Source organism: Bubalus kerabau, chromosome 10 (assembly GCF_029407905.1).
Source record: "Bubalus kerabau isolate K-KA32 ecotype Philippines breed swamp buffalo chromosome 10, PCC_UOA_SB_1v2, whole genome shotgun sequence".
NCBI lineage: Eukaryota > Metazoa > Chordata > Mammalia > Artiodactyla > Bovidae > Bubalus > Bubalus kerabau.
Genome location: NC_073633.1, coordinates 56,619,193 through 56,636,045, shown reverse-complemented (window position 1 = coordinate 56,636,045; position 16,853 = coordinate 56,619,193). Strand labels below are relative to the sequence as shown.

At 40.1% G+C, this 16,853-nt stretch overlaps 2 long non-coding RNA genes across 3 annotated transcripts; one reads left to right on the top strand and one right to left on the bottom strand.

The window, feature by feature from the left end:
* Positions 1–681: 681 nt before the first annotated feature.
* On the bottom strand, positions 682–4,882 carry LOC129621406 (uncharacterized). 2 transcript variants are annotated; one of them, XR_008699328.1, is made up of 3 exons: positions 4,655–4,882; positions 1,982–2,153; positions 682–1,843 (listed from the first exon to the last, which is right to left on the bottom strand). It is a non-coding gene; the product is annotated as an uncharacterized LOC129621406 (long non-coding RNA). The 2 variants fall into 2 exon arrangements; XR_008699327.1 differs by having other exon boundaries at positions 1,550–1,852.
* A 10-nt stretch (positions 4,883–4,892) lies between these two features.
* LOC129621408 (uncharacterized) lies at positions 4,893–11,261 on the top strand. Its single transcript, XR_008699330.1, has 3 exons — positions 4,893–5,407; positions 5,486–5,522; positions 11,131–11,261. It is a non-coding gene; the product is annotated as an uncharacterized LOC129621408 (long non-coding RNA).
* The last annotated feature ends 5,592 nt before the right edge of the window (positions 11,262–16,853 follow it).

The following is a 16,853-nucleotide window of genomic DNA, read 5'->3' as shown; positions in this document are numbered from 1 at the left end:
GAGAAGATAATAGCAAATGAAGCAACTGACAAACAACTAATCTCGAGAATATACAAGCAACTCCTCCAGCTCAACTCCAGAAAAATAAATGACCCAATCAAAAAATGGGCCAAAGAACTAAATAGACATTTCTCCAAAGAAGACATACAGATGGCTCACAAACACATGAAAAGATGCTCAACATCACTCATTATCAGAGAAATGCAAATCAAAACCACTATGAGGTACCATTTCACACCAGTCAGAATGGCTGCGATCCAAAAGTCTACAAGTAATAAATGCTGGAGAGGGTGTGGAGAAAAGGGAACCCTCTTACACTGTTGGTGGGAATGCAAACTAGTACAGCCACTATGGAGAACAGTGTGGAGATTCCTTAAAAAACTGGAAATAGATCTGCCTTATGATCCAGCAATCCCACTGCTGGGCATACACACTGAGAAAACCAGAAGGGAAAGAGACACGAGTACCCCAATGTTCATCGCAGCACTGTTTATAATAGCCAGGACATGGAAGCAACCTAGATGTCCATCAGCAGATGAATGGATAAGAAAGCAGTGGTACATATACACAATGGAGTATTATTCAGCCATTAAAAAGAATACATTTGAATCAGTTCTAATGAGGTGGATGAAACTGGAGCCTATTATACAGAGTGAAGTAAGCCAGAAAGAAAAACACCAATACAGTATACTAACGCATATATATGGAATTTAGAAAGATGGTAACAATAACCCTGTGTACGAGACAGCAAAAGAGACACTGATGTATAGAACAGTCTTATGGACTCTGTGGGAGAGGGAGAGGGTGGGAAGATTTGGGAGAATGGCATTGAAACATGTAAAATATCATGTATGAAATGAGATGCCAGTCCAGGTTCGATGCACGATACTGGATGCTTGGGGCTGGTGCACTGGGACGACCCAGAGGTATGGAATGGGGAGGGAGGAGGGAGGAGGGTTCAGGATGGGGAACACATGTATACCTGTGGCGGATTCATTTTGATATTTGGCAAATCTAATACAGTTATGTAAAGTTTAAAAATAAAATAAAATTTAAAAAAAAAAAAAAAAAAGAAATGCAATGAACTGTGGTATATTCTTACTAATGGTTGTTAAACAGCAGCAAAAAAGATGACCCAAAGCTACACACATAACAAGATAAGGCTGAGTCTAGAGTGAGACAGAGAAGCATCGAGGCAGCAGAATTTAAGGAAGCACTGTGGGCTTATGCATTTACACAAACACACAAAATATATATGTAGTATGTTACAAGGAGAGCTAAAGTGTACCATTAATGATAGATAAAATAGACGGTAAAGGACTCAGTGGTTAAGAATCCACCTGCCAATGCAGAAGACAGAGATTTGATCCCGTGTCCAGTAAGATCCCAAATGTCGCAGGACAGCTAAGCCCACGCGTTGAAACTGCTGAGCCCACACACCCTAGAGTCTGTGCTGTGCCAGAAGGAAGTGGCCAAGGGAAGCCACTGCCATGAGAAGCCCGAGCACCGCAATGAGAGAGAGCAGCCACCACTTGCCGCAACTAGAGAAAGCCCATGGACAGCAACAAAGACCCAGCTCAGCCAAAAATTTAAAAATAAATAATAAGTTTTTCTAACTAAATTAAGTTAAAAAATAAAATCAATTTTATTAAAAAAAAAAAAAAAAAGATAGGTGGTAAAATACTAAGTGAAATCAATAACAGCCCTGGCCCAAGAATGAGATTGTAGTAATCTGGAAAGAGGAAGTGCACATTAGAGTTCCGGGTGCCAGCAACACTGGACATGTCACTCTGGATGGTGGTTGCACAGGTGTTCATTGTTATCACCATTCTTTAGTGAATTTCTTCATGTGCTACCAGTATGAATGTCACATTTCGTAATACAAAGGAAAAATAAGGCAGAGTTAAAACCATTTTTCTACTCTAGCATACTTTCCAATACTAATTAGTTTCACACAAAATATAATTAGAAAGTATTTCACCTTCCGTAGGAAAACTTGAAGTGACACAGGACGTCATAACATTTTGGGCAGAGAAATCAATAAGCAACCAACACGACAAATGGCTCACAGGAACATTTGAGACTCCTCTTGGCATGGATTACTTTTCACTCGGGAAGATGTGTTCATCGACATCACATTTTCTGAAGAACATCTTAGGAGGGAAGTCAAATAGGGAAACTGAATAATGCAGCCACATCTGTTCATTGCACATGCAAAATGCTGGCTGGTTCGCTGATTATACTCACCTCTCCTCCAAAGAATCTGTATTTATGAGCCCACTCAGGAAAGATAACACTGGCATCTTGCCTTTCAGGCAAAAGCCTGTTTGTGCTTTACTTGTAAGAAAGCAGAAGGAAAGAAATGGGACGTCAATTACACTGCAGCTGGGCTCTTTTAGGTGCCCCGAGTCAGAGAGAGGGAAACAAGCATTCCATTCAACACTAAAATGCATGTGCTGCCCTCCAGAGCAAAGCTGCCTGTCCTCAGCATTCACCTTGATAATGTTGCCACAAACACTGAAATTTTGGTGGTCGTTACACATCTCTGGGATGGCAAAGCAAGAAGTCAGACTGCCCAGGGCAAGGCCAGCTCTCCCACAGAGCCTGGATGAGAGGGAGGTCAGATGGATGGTAATTGATGGGCAAGAAGAAGCCTGAGGGGACTTCCCTGGCAGTCCAGTGGTTAAGATTGAACCTTCCAATGCAGGGGATTTGGGTTTGATCCCTGGTTGGGGCGCTAAGATCTCACATGCCTCACGGCCAAAAAAACAAAACATAAAACTGAATCAGTATTTGTAACAAATTCAATAAAGACTTTAAAAATGGTCCACATTGAAAAATATATGTTAAAAAAGAGGGATACTGAAGTCAATCCACAGAGTCACCACCTACCTGCTTACCTTATCTCATACTACAAACTTTTTGAATTCCAATGATCTCTGTGTGATGAATGGCCCCCAGCAAACCTCATTCCTTCCACTGGGGCTCAGGATAGGCTGCCCTCCAAAATGCCACAATGGCATATTGGTTATTTTGGATTAAAGTTACTTAGGAAATGGCCAGTGCAAGAGGGGCACCCTTTTGTACCTCCCTAAAAGCAGGGAATAAATCTCTCCTGTGAAGGTGCCTTTTCTGATCTGAAGGTAGGACAGACACTCTTATCACCAGAGACAAAGAAATGGGTCTGAGAAGCCTGTATAAACAAACCTTGTCACTTCTTTAATTTACTACCCCAAGACCAAACTCTGCTTATATTCTTTACTAATGGAACACCCAAAACCTAAGTTTCTTCGTCCTGTCAATTCCTCACAAATGCATTGTCTCTCTGTCTAATAAGTATAAAAGTTGCCTGCTTTGGCCACGTCTTAGGTCCCATTTTATGAGACTGCCATGTGCATGAATTCAATGTTTCTTTTTCTCCTGTTAATCTGTCTTGTGTCAACTTCATTATTAGTCCAGCCACAAGGGTTTCCCAGGTAGATAGTGATAAAGGACTTGCCTGCAATTCAGGAGATATAAGAGACGCAAGTTCGATCCCTGGATTGGGAAGATCCTCTGGAGAAGAAAATGGCAACCCACTCCAGTATTCTCGCCTGGAGAATCCCAAGGACAGAGGAGCCTGGCGGGGTACAGTCCACGGGGTCGCACAGAGTCAGACATGTCTGAAACGACTTAGCATGCACGGCCGTAAGAACTCAAGAGGAGTAGAGGGGGAAACCTCCCCCTCCCGACACTTCTCATCTCTGCCTTGTCTCGTGCCTCCTTCCTCTTCCTTCCTCCAGAATGTCCTCCTCCCTGCCTAACTGGGTCTTATTTATCCACCCGGGCAGTCACTTCACCAGTCACTTCCTAGCTCAGCCCAGCTGACAGGGGTCTCTCTCCTCTGAATGCTCAGCCGTTCTGTGAGTGATGCTCTCTCTGGGGCCTCAGGAATTGGTGCCCTGCTGGTTTTCCCACCACTTCTCCGTCTCCTCTCTGGTCCTTGCCCTCTATTCAGCCTGGCAAGGTTGGCACTCCTCTGGGTCGAGGCCTCCTTCTCTGCTCACTTGCTTCTCCCTCTTTAGGCCATTTTCCCACTTAAATGGCTTCATTTTTGACCCATGCAGGCCAACCACTCCCACATCAGAGCTGCAGTGTGGGGTGCCCCCTGAGTAGAGGGCACTCCTGCATATGCAATTGCCACTCTCAACGGTTCCCCCTCTGCTGTCTCACAAGCTGCAAAGGTTCAGAACTGAGCCCATGGTGTCCTCCCTGCACCCCCCAATCCTGCTTCTCCCCAAGCTGTCTGTCCTATGGCTCAGTGTGTATCATTTACTACATCACTAGTTGCTGATTCCAGACATGGGGGTGGGGAGTGGAGCACCTGTAATACTTCCTCCCCTTTGGCCCTTCACAATGGAGGAATCACCAAATCCTATGGATTCTGCCATACTTCTTTTTTAAAAAAATATTTAAATATTTATTTGGCTATGCCAGGTCTTAGTTGCAGCATGTGGGATCTAGTTCCCTGACCAGGCATTGAACCAGGGTCCCCTGCTCTGGGAGCATGGAGTATTAGCCACTGGACCACCAGGGAAGTCCCCTACCCATACTTCTTGCGTTTACATCTCCCTGATTCCGCCACCATCATTCTAACCCAAGCTGACCCTCTTACCTGGATGTTGGCGACAACTTTCCGCCTCTTCTCGCTGTACCCAGTCCTTTTTCAATCCATTCTCATTACAGCACAGGTGTGTTTTCCTGCTCTGAGCCTTTCAAATGACTTCCCAATGCTCTTCGGAAAAAAGCCCAAAATAAATTACCAATATGGTAGCTTCCCCTTTTCCCTCCAGTCTTGTCGCCCTCACTCCGTACATCATGGTCCACCTGGTCCCAACTCAGCCTGCACCTTAGAACTGCTTTGGAAGCTTCCAAAAGGGCCTACTTCTCAGCCCCACTCCTAGGGACTTTTATTAACTTGGTCTGGGTAAAGCCTGGGTATCGCGAGATCTGAATGCTTTCCTGGTGAATCTAATATGTGCTAATTTTGAGAACCTGGGTCTAGGCACATGGGCCGTCTTTCAGTTCTCTGAAAGGTGCAAAGCTCTCTATTGCTTCTCTGCCTTCCCCTTCTATTCTCCCAGCTTCTTTCCATGCTTAAAGTCCCAACTGAGGTGGTACTGCCCCAAGGGTAATTTAATAAAGATTATCCCACCCTACACAAATGTATTGGGCTGCCAAAGAGTTTGTCCGGGTTTTTCTGTAAAATCTTTTAGGAAAATTCGAATGACTATTTTGGCCCCCACCCCCCTATTCCCACCCACTCTTAACATCTTTTAATTCTTCTGGAAAAATTATACGTGACCATGCCATTTTGGAACAACAACAACAACAAAAAATCAGTGATCCTGTCTTCATATAAAATATGGTATTTCATTCATCATAGGTTTTTGCATTAATTTTGATTTTTTTTAATACTGCACTAAAATATTGTTTCTCTTGATAGCTGAGTTTTTGGAGCAACCTTAAACTGCACACCAAAGGTAAGTGCCTCAGTCCCCCTACCCTGGTCCTGACAATGTGTGGGTGTGTTTGTTTAATGGCTCCTCGTCCCCCGTCAAGGACAAACATGTTTTGAAATCTACAAAATTTATATCAAGTTGTCTTTACATCTATATTGTTTGGTACACATAGTCTTAACTAATGCCAATTCTGCATATGTGCTTTACATGGTTAGATAAAATTCCTCTTATGTTGCTTTTAATGTTAAATTTCTCCTTGTCTACTCTTAAATTTGCTATTTTTTAAATTATATTTGCTTAGTATCTTTGTCCATCCCTTTCTTTATAATTTTTTCTTTAAAAGTTTTAGACATTTTCCTTCTAGATGTTGTATAGCTGGTTCATTTATATTTCCAGCTCAATCTAGGTGTCTCTTTTAGTGGGAAAAAACCAGTCCCTTCAAATTTAGCATAATAATTGTACCCCTCTATCTTATTTTAGTTATTGGCTTACTTATTTCCTACTTTTCATTGTATTTATTTTTGCAGACTGATCAAATTGATATTATTTCCCCTTTCCATCTTGTTAACATGACTTGTCTTGTGAATTTTCCTTATATTTCCTGCTAGTGTCCCTTTCCTGTTGCTCATAATCAGATAGCAATGACTTTACTTTGCCATTATATGAAAACCAGACATAAATTTCTCCCATGAAAATATTCTTTCAGCGTTTTCACTCCAAACCTTAGAATACATCCACTTCCCCTGCCAGTCCCACAGCTAACGCTCCAAAGGAGACCTTTGGAACATTCCCCTGCTTCCCACCCACCTGCAATGCCCAGACTTGCTGAGCTTCTCTATGTTTAGTTCCAGACTGTTTTTAGAGGAGTTGTCAAGGCAGATGGTGATGTGATCAGTTCAGGAAAAGAACAGGCTTTCACAGAGAGGAGAGCCCAGCAGCATGCCTCAGTCAGAGTTGAGCTTCTCCAGGCACTGTGTCCATCCAGGTGCTAGTAATACACCCTGATTTGGGTGGTGATCACTTCTACCATTTTACATTTTACATTCTCCTGGCCCTTCGTCATTCTTATGGAGACTTTGACTCCGAGTTTATTTGGTCACTAAGTAAAAGAAATTGGTAATTTATTTCTTGAGTTATTTTGGAAGACTGAGTGAACTAAAAGTTCACTCAATTTCCATAGAGTCCTTTTCTCTCATTGGTGGCAGCATTCCATGTTGTAAATAAGCAGTTCAGTACTAGGATGGCTCTTCCTCCTTTAGGGGTAACTTGTTCTTTGCTATGGAAACTCATAAGATTTTTTTCTATTCTTGTAGCTCAGAGATATAATATGCCTAGGAGTACTTTTTATTATCAATCGTTCTTGGAACTCTGTGAGATGCAAATCTCTTATCAGCTAAGAAACTCCTTATATTACAGATTGCCTCTTCTAGTATATCCTCCACCCCCTTCTCAGTGTCTATCCATCTCCTGATTTATATCTGTGTTTCTGCACCGTGCTTTGAGGTGTCTTTCTCTTATCTTCCATGATACTAATTCAGACATCAACCGTGACCACTGTCTCCTTCATCTCTTGAAATTTTTACATTAAAATCTTTTTTGGTCTCAGAAAATCAGAGTGTGCGTGTGTGTGTGTGCACGCGCGTGCGCGTTGCACTTAAGTCTCAAATTTTCTTATTCTTTTGGTTCAAGGTATCTATGCCAACAGCCATTTCTGCTCTGAGGGTTCTGTTGTAATCCTTCTCCCTGGCTGCTGGGCCCCACAAGGGAGCTTCTTTTCCCTTGTTTGTTCCTTCGGGCTCTGTCCCATGTATTGGGGTACCTTAAGTGGGAGCATTCCCAAAGTAGTGGAAGGAACAGCAGTCTCAACTTCCCCTGGTCACAGCTTAGCAGCAGACAGGTTGCCAGTCCTCCAGGGAAGCACGAGAAGGAAGCCTTTCCTGGTCTTTTCACCTCTTCAACTCAGGGTTGGAAGCAACTCCACTCACCTGCTCAGCTCCTCAGGAACCAGGGAGACCAGGTACACTCCCAAGGACCTCCCCCCACCCCCAACATCCTCTGTCAGGATGGTAACACCTCACCAACATTCCAGGCACTGTCTGCCTCCTGGAGGCCCCAGCAGCTGCTCTGCTCAGGAGAGGCAGGTGGGTTAGGCTGCAAGCAGAAAAAATGCACAATGCGCTCAGGCTGCTAATCTTTCTAGAACCTCCTGTTCCTCATTCCTCATGTGTCAAAACTTCCTCTCTTGTTGTTTATTTTCTCGTTTCAAAGGACTCAATAACTATCACTGAATAAATGCCACCACTCCTACCACAAATATTTTCTGGTACAGTTTCTATCATTATGCTTTTAGAAGCTAACTCAAACTGGCTTAAATAAAAAACATTAAAAAAAAAAAAATCTCAACAAACAGGAAGTCTCAAGATAACGTGGGCTTTGGGGAAGGTTGATTCAGCAGCTCTTTAATATCATTAAGATGAAGTGGTTCCCCCCCCCTCCCCCCTACCAACCTTGATGTTGGCTTCATCCTCAGGCTGATAGCAAGTTGGATGCTGCAGCCTCAGGCAGCACACTAAGACTTAACAACAACCAGATAAAGTCAGAATCCCCACATATCTTCCTGGCCGGACTGGGTTATGTGCCCACACTTAAACTTGCGAGAGTTGACAGCATCAACCAAAGACCAACCATCCCTAACCACGTGGCTATTTGAGAAAATACTTAATCAGTGAACACTTGCTCACAAGCTAAATGTTCTCAGCTCAGTAAGCAGGTTTTCACATGAAAACAAGGATAGCTGGCATTTGAGTGCTCACCATATGCAAGGTGCCTTACAAACATTCTCATTTAATCCTCATCACAGTCCCCGAGGTAGCTAATATTATCATCCTTGTTTCACAGATGAGGTACTTAAAGCTTAACTAACTTTAACAAGTCACTCAGTTAATGAACCATCATTTTCTTCCTTACAGATTCTATGTCTATGAACACAGCCCAGCACTTGCAGCTGGCAACAGAAAATATCCTTTATGTATTAATTCCCTTGGACCCTATCGTGAGAGCTGTCACTAGGTACTCTATGTCTTTCACGTTACAGAGCCTGGGAACTGGCTCACAGTGCAAATCATTCACAGCAAACCCTTAGCTGTGCTCTCCCTGATGCAGCTGGGGAAGTGCAGAGCTGCCTGGCCATGCCTTGGAGTTTCACCTTTGTTTATTATCTATTGAGCTCAAGAAGCCTAATACAAAACAAGCCTCAAGATCTTATTATGATACAGCTGAGCCCTACCCATTAAACACTCATGGCTTGTGCATTCATTTTGTATATTCCTTAAGTATATACTTAAGGGAAGTCAAACAAGTATTTTATACCCCTTAAAAGCAACACACGCTCATGGAACATAAGAACTTATGGGGAGAAGCTATCTGAAGCTCCATTCCTCAGCTCTCTTCCTATTCCCAAAACAATCAATTACTATGTGGTGTATTTCTATAGACTCTTTCTGTGGTGCATTTATTTTTAATTTTAAATTTTCATTTATGGTAATATTCAAAGATACATAAAAGTAGAAACATAGTAAGGAAGCCAATGTTCCAATCACCCAACTTCAACCATCAACAATGACAGTGTATTGCACTATATTTGACATCACACTATATGCAGTCATTTTTAAATTATTTATTATAAAAAGAATATTTCATAAAAGTTCAAATAATATGGAAGAAAAAAGTTAAAAATAAAACCTCTTCCTCTCCCAAGACCCTTAATTCCAGAGCTCAGAAATAATTTAACAGTTTCCAATGTATCAAGTAGACATTTTCTATACATAAATTATGTATCTTTACAAACTTCAAAAATTTCACACAGAAGTCATCATGCTACACATATTTATTAATACTTGCTTTTTCCATTTACTGTTTACTTTATCTTGGAGGCCTTCAGAAGTGAGTAGCTAAGAGTGCCCTGCATTCCTCAACAGCTCTGGTGTTCCATCGGAAAGCATACTTAACCCAGGAATGTGGGGAGGATGAAAGCTACTTGACTGGGAAGATATGTAGATTCTGTCTCTAAAGCCAGAAGTTTACAAAGTGGGCTGGGTCCACACCAAGGTGTGTGCGAGAAGACCTATAGGAATGAGGAAACAAATATCGTAGCTCCCATTAATCTTTTACTCATCCCTTTACATTTTTGCTTATTTTAAAACATAGAAACATAAGTATAACATTTGCATTATTTATAAATATTTCCATATTATGAATGTTTACTCAAGATTTTTCAGTTTGGGATACAAGATCAACAAAGTTGGTAACCATACTCACAGAAAGCAAAGATGCATGTAAGACTGAAGGAGCAGGCTGGAAGCCTGACCTCTGAACCTCTGTGACCCATGCTTCATAGGTGACAAGTGTAGTATCTGTGAAGCTCCAAACCTGTGAGAATTCCTTAGGTAAGAGAACCTGGCCCTGGATGGGGATCTTACAAAGGTATACACCTTCTACACAGCAATACACAATGCTTCTACAGAATCTAGACCCTCGGATGGAGGGGACAGAGGAGAACAGGAGTTTCCTGGTTTGGAAGCACTCTATAAGACCCTTTTAGAGAGCACAATCAGAGTTAATATACAATATTAGATGCACTTAGAAGAACCTAACTTTTTAAAAACTCAGTCAATAAACAAAAACCCTTTTGACTTTTGCTCAGCATTTTCATTTGACCCTGGAATCCACATCCCCTCGCAACTTATTTTTTTGAATAGTTATTTTAAAACCTATGGAACTAGTATTTTGTGAAATTTATAGAAAAATGTTGATCTGGACATTTGCTGCAGGAAGAGAAAATGTTTAACTTCTACCTTTTATTATGAAATAATCAGACAAAAAAATACTATTGATGATTTAGCTAAAGCAAACACTTGTCCACACATACAAAGAAGCTAGGGCCTTCCCATTTAATTTCTAAATTGAGCTTTAGGAATCTACTTCTTGTGCCAGGAGTTATAATGTGTTGCTTATACACTCCAAAGCTAAGCTGTGCTTTCCCCACTTGTGCAAAACATGGTGGGTATATTTTATATTCTAAAAATACAAATGCATATTAGATTTTGAAAGCAAACTTCTCTCTGGGGGTGAGAGGAGGAAGACATGCTGCCAAGGGACTTAGAATCAGAGACTCCTATGGGTGTGGGTAACATGATGACACTAACTTTTGTGTATTATTTCATGAAATTAGCCACACTGCCAACTGTGCAAAGCACACACCCTTGATTAAAATACAAATGTTTCTTGAATACTACTATATACAAGTTCAAGAAAATGGCGATCAATAAAATTCAGCACTACAGAAGAACCAAGAGAGAAGGGCAATCCAGACAGAGGAAACTGGCTTCCCACTGGCATCAAAGTATAACAGCATGAAACAGTCAAGAAACTGCCTTGCAGTTAAATTATATCTAAAAGTAAAAGTAAGTTTGGGCTTTTACCAAAACTTCAAAATTCAGCTCAAGCATATATCCTTTGGGAAATATTGGCTCACACAGGCGTCTCCTCTGAGTTTCTAGCTACACTGTATTCATAGTTTATGCACAAATACCATTGCATTATGATTGTTGGCATTTTTCCTTTCCACTAGATTATGAGCTCCCTAAGAACTTGGATTACAGTCCCTGGGAGGCTGAGGACAAAACACAGCAGGTTGATAAGCGAATGGGAACTGAAGTAGCCACTGGGAATGGACAATTCTTCTGAGAGCTTGGCTTGGGTGGGGCAGGATTACACCACGATGTGATATGTGCTATGACAGAGGATGCACAGAATGCTGCGCCTGCACGTGTGCTCGCTCAGTCGTGTCTGACTCAACCCGTGGACTGTAGCCCACCAGGCTCCTCTGGCCACTGAATTCTCTCGGCAATAATACTGGAGTGGGCTGCCATTTCCTACTCCAGGGGATCTTCCCAACCCAGGGATGGAACCCGCGTGTCCTGCGTTGACTGGCAAGTTCTTTACCACTGTGCCACCTGGGAAGCCCCAAACAGAATGCCACAATGCAGCAAATAAGAAGGACACCTCACCCAGCACGGTAGGAGGTTAGAGGTCCTGATTCTCAGTTTATGGTAGCCAGGATACAGATACCAAGGTCTGCAAAGCCAAGGGCCTTTTACAACTCTCAAACTTTTGCCAACATCCTTAAGAACAGTAACCAAGTAAGACATCTGCCAAAGTACAAGCCAGCTCTTCAGTAAATGAATATGTTCTACAAAAATGAAAAATCATTTAAAAAAATGCACAAAGGAATCCAAATAGCTGGGTTCACATATGATACAATCAAGAGCAAAAAATATTACCTTTCCCGAAAGAGAAACTAGCTCTCAGTGCCCAATATATAACCATTCACTATTAATAAAAACCCTATTTGACCTATTTAATCTCTCTTCATTCTTCAGATTTGGACTCAAGCATCACTTTGTGGGGATGCACGCCATGTCCTCCCTGACTAGTCCCATCTCCTTCCTCAATCCCATCTCTGCATAACCAGCTCTTGGACCACCAAGGCCTCCCCTCACAGCATTTATCATGGTTGATACTGACATGTATTCACATGAGTATTGCTCAAATGGTGGTTCAGACAGTAAAAAACCCACCTGCAATGCAGGAGACCTGGGTTCAATCCCTGGATCAGGAAGATCCCCTGGAGAAGGAAACAGCTACCCACTGCAGTATTCTTGCCTGGGAAATTCCATGGACAGAGGAGGCTGGTGGGCTACAGCTCATGGGGTCCCAAAGAGTCGGACACGACTGAGCACTGAGCATATGATATAGAATTCGTGTCTGTCTCACCCACCAGCCTTAAGTTTCTCAAGGGCAGGGACTGTTAAGTTCACTACTGATTTCCTATCATCCAGCAGAGGTGCTGGAGCAACCAAGAGCTTAACACAGATCCATCCATCCAGTGAATAACCAAGGCAACCAGTCCACACAAATCAGCACGTTCAGACCACATAAGCCAAAAAATTCCAAACATCTTCTGATAAGGTTTCAAGGGAGAAGAAAAAACGGTTAATAGGTCAATTCAGTTAATCAGAGTTGCTACTAATAGGCACTGCAAAAAATAAAAACTACAATCACAAATCCAAAATAATGAAAAGTTAATCATAACATTGACACTTTATAAAAGCAGGCCTTTTGAGGTTTAGAAATAAAAACTGTCTAAAAGGCGGGGAGGGGGGAATAAAATATACATGAGAACGAAGAATAAAATTGCTTAATTAGTTCTGTATTACCAAATAGGTTTCACTTTTCAAAATGATGTCTAAAACACATACAATAGATACACATTTTATATAAAGACAACTTACACTAGATCAAATTATTCTAATTTCTTTACACAGAAAACAATTTCAAGATAGCTTTTTAAAGATATATTTCCACCTCCAGGGATGATTATCATTTTAAGGAGAAAGACTAGAATCCAGCTTACTGTACTGAGCTACTTAACACATTCTAATATGGGACACACAGGTTAAATGTGGATAATCTGATCATACGCCTTGACATGTTTTAATAGAAAATATTTTCCTTAAATAGCTATTAAGCCCCACAAAATCTAGCGAGCAAGGAGGGATCTAATGGCCTGCTTGCTATGATTACTGAGTGACTGATAGCTTCAAGCACTCACCCTAGCAGTTGAAATCAATTAATCATTCATCATAACTGGAGCAGAATATAATTAATTATGCTTGCTTGACTGGTTCAAGTTTAATTCCACTAAAATCATTATTTAAAAAATCATTATGAATATAGGCCATTGTCGTCAGTTGTTGCTAAAATAAAAACAGTAATGAATGAGCTTCTGTAAGAATAATCCACATTAAATTTTTTTTTTAATTTTTATAGAAAATTTTGAATAGGAACACAGGTAGAAAAGACACTATAATGAATCCCCAAGCAGCCATTACCCAGGTTCAACAATTATCAACTCACAGTCAAAACTGTTTTCAACTTTACTCCCAGATATTACCCAATTGCAGCTCACAACTTTTTTTAAGCAAACACCGTTATCATCACTTTTAGGTATTCAATATACATCTCTAAAAGGGCTCCTTTTAAAAATGTAACCGTGATACCATTTTCACACCTAAAAATAACTGCAAAAATCCTTAAAATCATCAAATATCCAGTTAAGTTTTCCTGTTTTCCCAATGGTGTTATTTTTCATTATTTCAATCAGGATCCAAATAAATCCACAAATTGTACTGGCAGATACACCATCTGGCAGGTATAGTATCTTCAGTCTCTCTTAATTCATCTTTTTTTCCTTGCAATTCAGTTGGTGAAGAAACAGGGTCATTTGTCCTGTAGTTTTCCAGTCTGGATTTGCTGATTAAATCTTTTGTGGTATCATTTGACATGTTCCTTTGCATGAATGCATGCTAAGTCCCTTCAGTCATGTCTCTGAGATCCTGTGGACTACAGCCCACCAGGCTCCTCTGACCATGGGATTCTTCAGGCGAGAATACTGGAGTGGGTTGCCATGCCCTCCTCCAGGGAATCTTCCCAATCCAGGGATCTAACCCGAGTCTCCTGTGTCTCCTGCATTGTAGGCGGATTCTTTACCTGCTGAGCCATGGGTGTCATTTCTAGTAAAGAGGTGGTTAGATCCAGAGGCTTGATCAAGATCAGATCTGACTTTTGGCTGGAATGCTTCATAAGTGGTATGTGTTTCCATTAGGAGGCACAAATTATTTGACTGCTTTTTTGTGAGGTTAGTGGTCACTACTGATCATTGTCTGGGTCCCTTAATCATTGTGGGATGAAAATGGTGATACTGTATCACTCCTCTTTATTAGCTAGAATAGTTAAGTTCCAAAGGTAACTAGAGTTTTGTAAACTATCATTATTAATTCATAGAGTAAAAGTTTTGGCCAATGAAAATTTCCTCAAGATGCTTCCTGAATCTTTTCTGATAGACCTCTAGTAGCTTCCTTGCTTTCTGGTATGACAGTGCTTTTTCTCGGCTCTACATACACATTTCTTTCCCTATACCTGGAATTAGCCAGTTATCCAAGGAAGTCAGGTTTCTTTGAAGAAAGTGATATTTAGAGACCACATCAGGGCACTACTTTTGACTTTCATTTGGGTTTTGTCCAAAGCTAACAAAGTCAACTAAGCAGGAGTCTTCTACTATTGTTTCTAATAAGTCCACATGGCTACATGCATGTGAATTTTTAACCAGAGGGCTCTCAGATTTTAATAAATTATCTATATAATATGCTAATTAATATACGTTAATGGAAGAAGTATAACTTGGTACATATTATCTGGAAGACAGCATCATAATTTTTATCAACAACCTTTAGAAAGTCTTTAACTCACATTTAATTCCACTTTTAGGCATTTATTTCATTATTTGGCTTAGAATTTTCCTTAAAGGATTACTTAAAATAACGAACAATCTAAAAACTTCAATGTCCAAACAATAGGTTTTTTAAAATGTACAATACATCCATAGAATGAAATGTTTACAGTCATTAAAATTATGTAGATACACTATCAATCTATTGTTAAATAAGAAAGCTACATAGAAAAGTGTTGAAGACTGTATCCCAAAATGTTAACAACAGAAACTGGGCTATTCTCATGTTTCCGATGCTGGTTTAGGATTTGGCTTCCCAGGATCTGCCAAGTCAGACACTACTTCTCCAGATGCTTTCCAGAGTCTACAAAATGCTGTTCTTGTTATCTCCAGTATTCCTTATCCTTGTTGGATATGATCTTTTCTTCCCCCAATCACTGTGATTTTAGCAGAAATTTTAGGAAAAAACAGAGGCTGATAAGTATTTTGCTCTACCCTCCATTTTTACCTAGCATTGCATTGTTTTTCATAGGAGAGATCAAATACTCTGAAAAGCTTATCAATTACAAAACATAAATTTCTACTGAAAATAGTGCATACATGTTTGCATTTAACATACACAAATAAGACAGTAGTGCAGAATACAAGGGTTCTCTTGTATCCTAAATATAAAGGTTTGTATACAGAAATGAGAGTGGAAAAACTAAACGGGTAATAAACAGAAAAAGATTTGAATGGAAGCTGTTTTTAAATGAGAACATAAAACCAGAAATGCTGAAACTGAAGCTGAGTTCTGTGAGGCAAACTGATTATCCTTTTTGCTACTCAGAAGTCAAAAGTGCTTTTCAGGAAACTACAATTTCTTGCAACATTAGTGACTTCTCTGAAGAAGAACTGTCCTTGGCAGCTGCTTTAAAGCTAAATCCAACTCGCTCTCTAGTTTTGGGAGACCCTGACTCTTTAAATCTGGATAAGGAACATCATTTCCTAAACCCCTGAAGACGGGCTGTCCAGTTTTATAATGGACTTACTACATTGACTCTCTTATACTTTCGATTAGAAATACTTAGGAAATTAAAACCCTTCCCAAGAACAAGAATCCATAATTGCACAGCTGCCATGGACACTAATCCCACCTTTGGAGAAATAATAATCCTTAGGTCTTAAAATGTACAGACCACAGGGACAAATAAAAGAACTTTGAGAGTGGTTTGCTCAGTTTGGAGAAATCTTCAGTTTTCACTAGTCTGTAATATAACAAAAAACAAAGTACCCAAAGCAAAAACTGCTGAAAACACCTCAGAAAACAAGACTGATCAGATAAAGCTGCCATTCCTATAAAGAAGTCCCTCCCCAAACTGTATATTTTCTGACACTATAAAGGGCACTAGTCCAGAAAGTGTAATAATTTATTCCATTGCTGATTTAATCTAAACAAAATTTAAATATGCAGTTGTAAGTAAAAACAGTAAACTTGTAATCATCCGAGTTAATATTGATAGTTTAATAAACATAATTAAACATAATACATATTTTGAGGTTTCTGAATTAAAGTAAAAAGTATTGCATGTTTTTACTCACTTAACAAATACTACTTATTTAAAACTGGCCTCAATATATTAAAAAAATAAGTTGTGTTTGGGGTAGATTATTCTGTGCAGGGCACTATTCCAGGCTTACAATTCTTTTTCTAGGAAGGCTGAAATGTCAAGTCTTCTTACGTGCTATGAATTTGACAAAGCAGGAAAACATGGCTCAAATTTTTAAAATACACAACATCAAACTCAACTTTTAAAATAAATGAAGTATTTAGCATTCAAAACTTTGTAAAAAATATATAAGACCACAGTTTCCAAAATGACTCAGCTCTTCCACTAAGACACGTTTAAGCACTCTGAATACTGATTAGAAATAATGCAAAGCAGTTGAGATTAGTTAAATGTTTTTCAAATGTTCACTGTGTATAGAAAGAGATCTAATCACAAAAATTTTTACATGGAGTC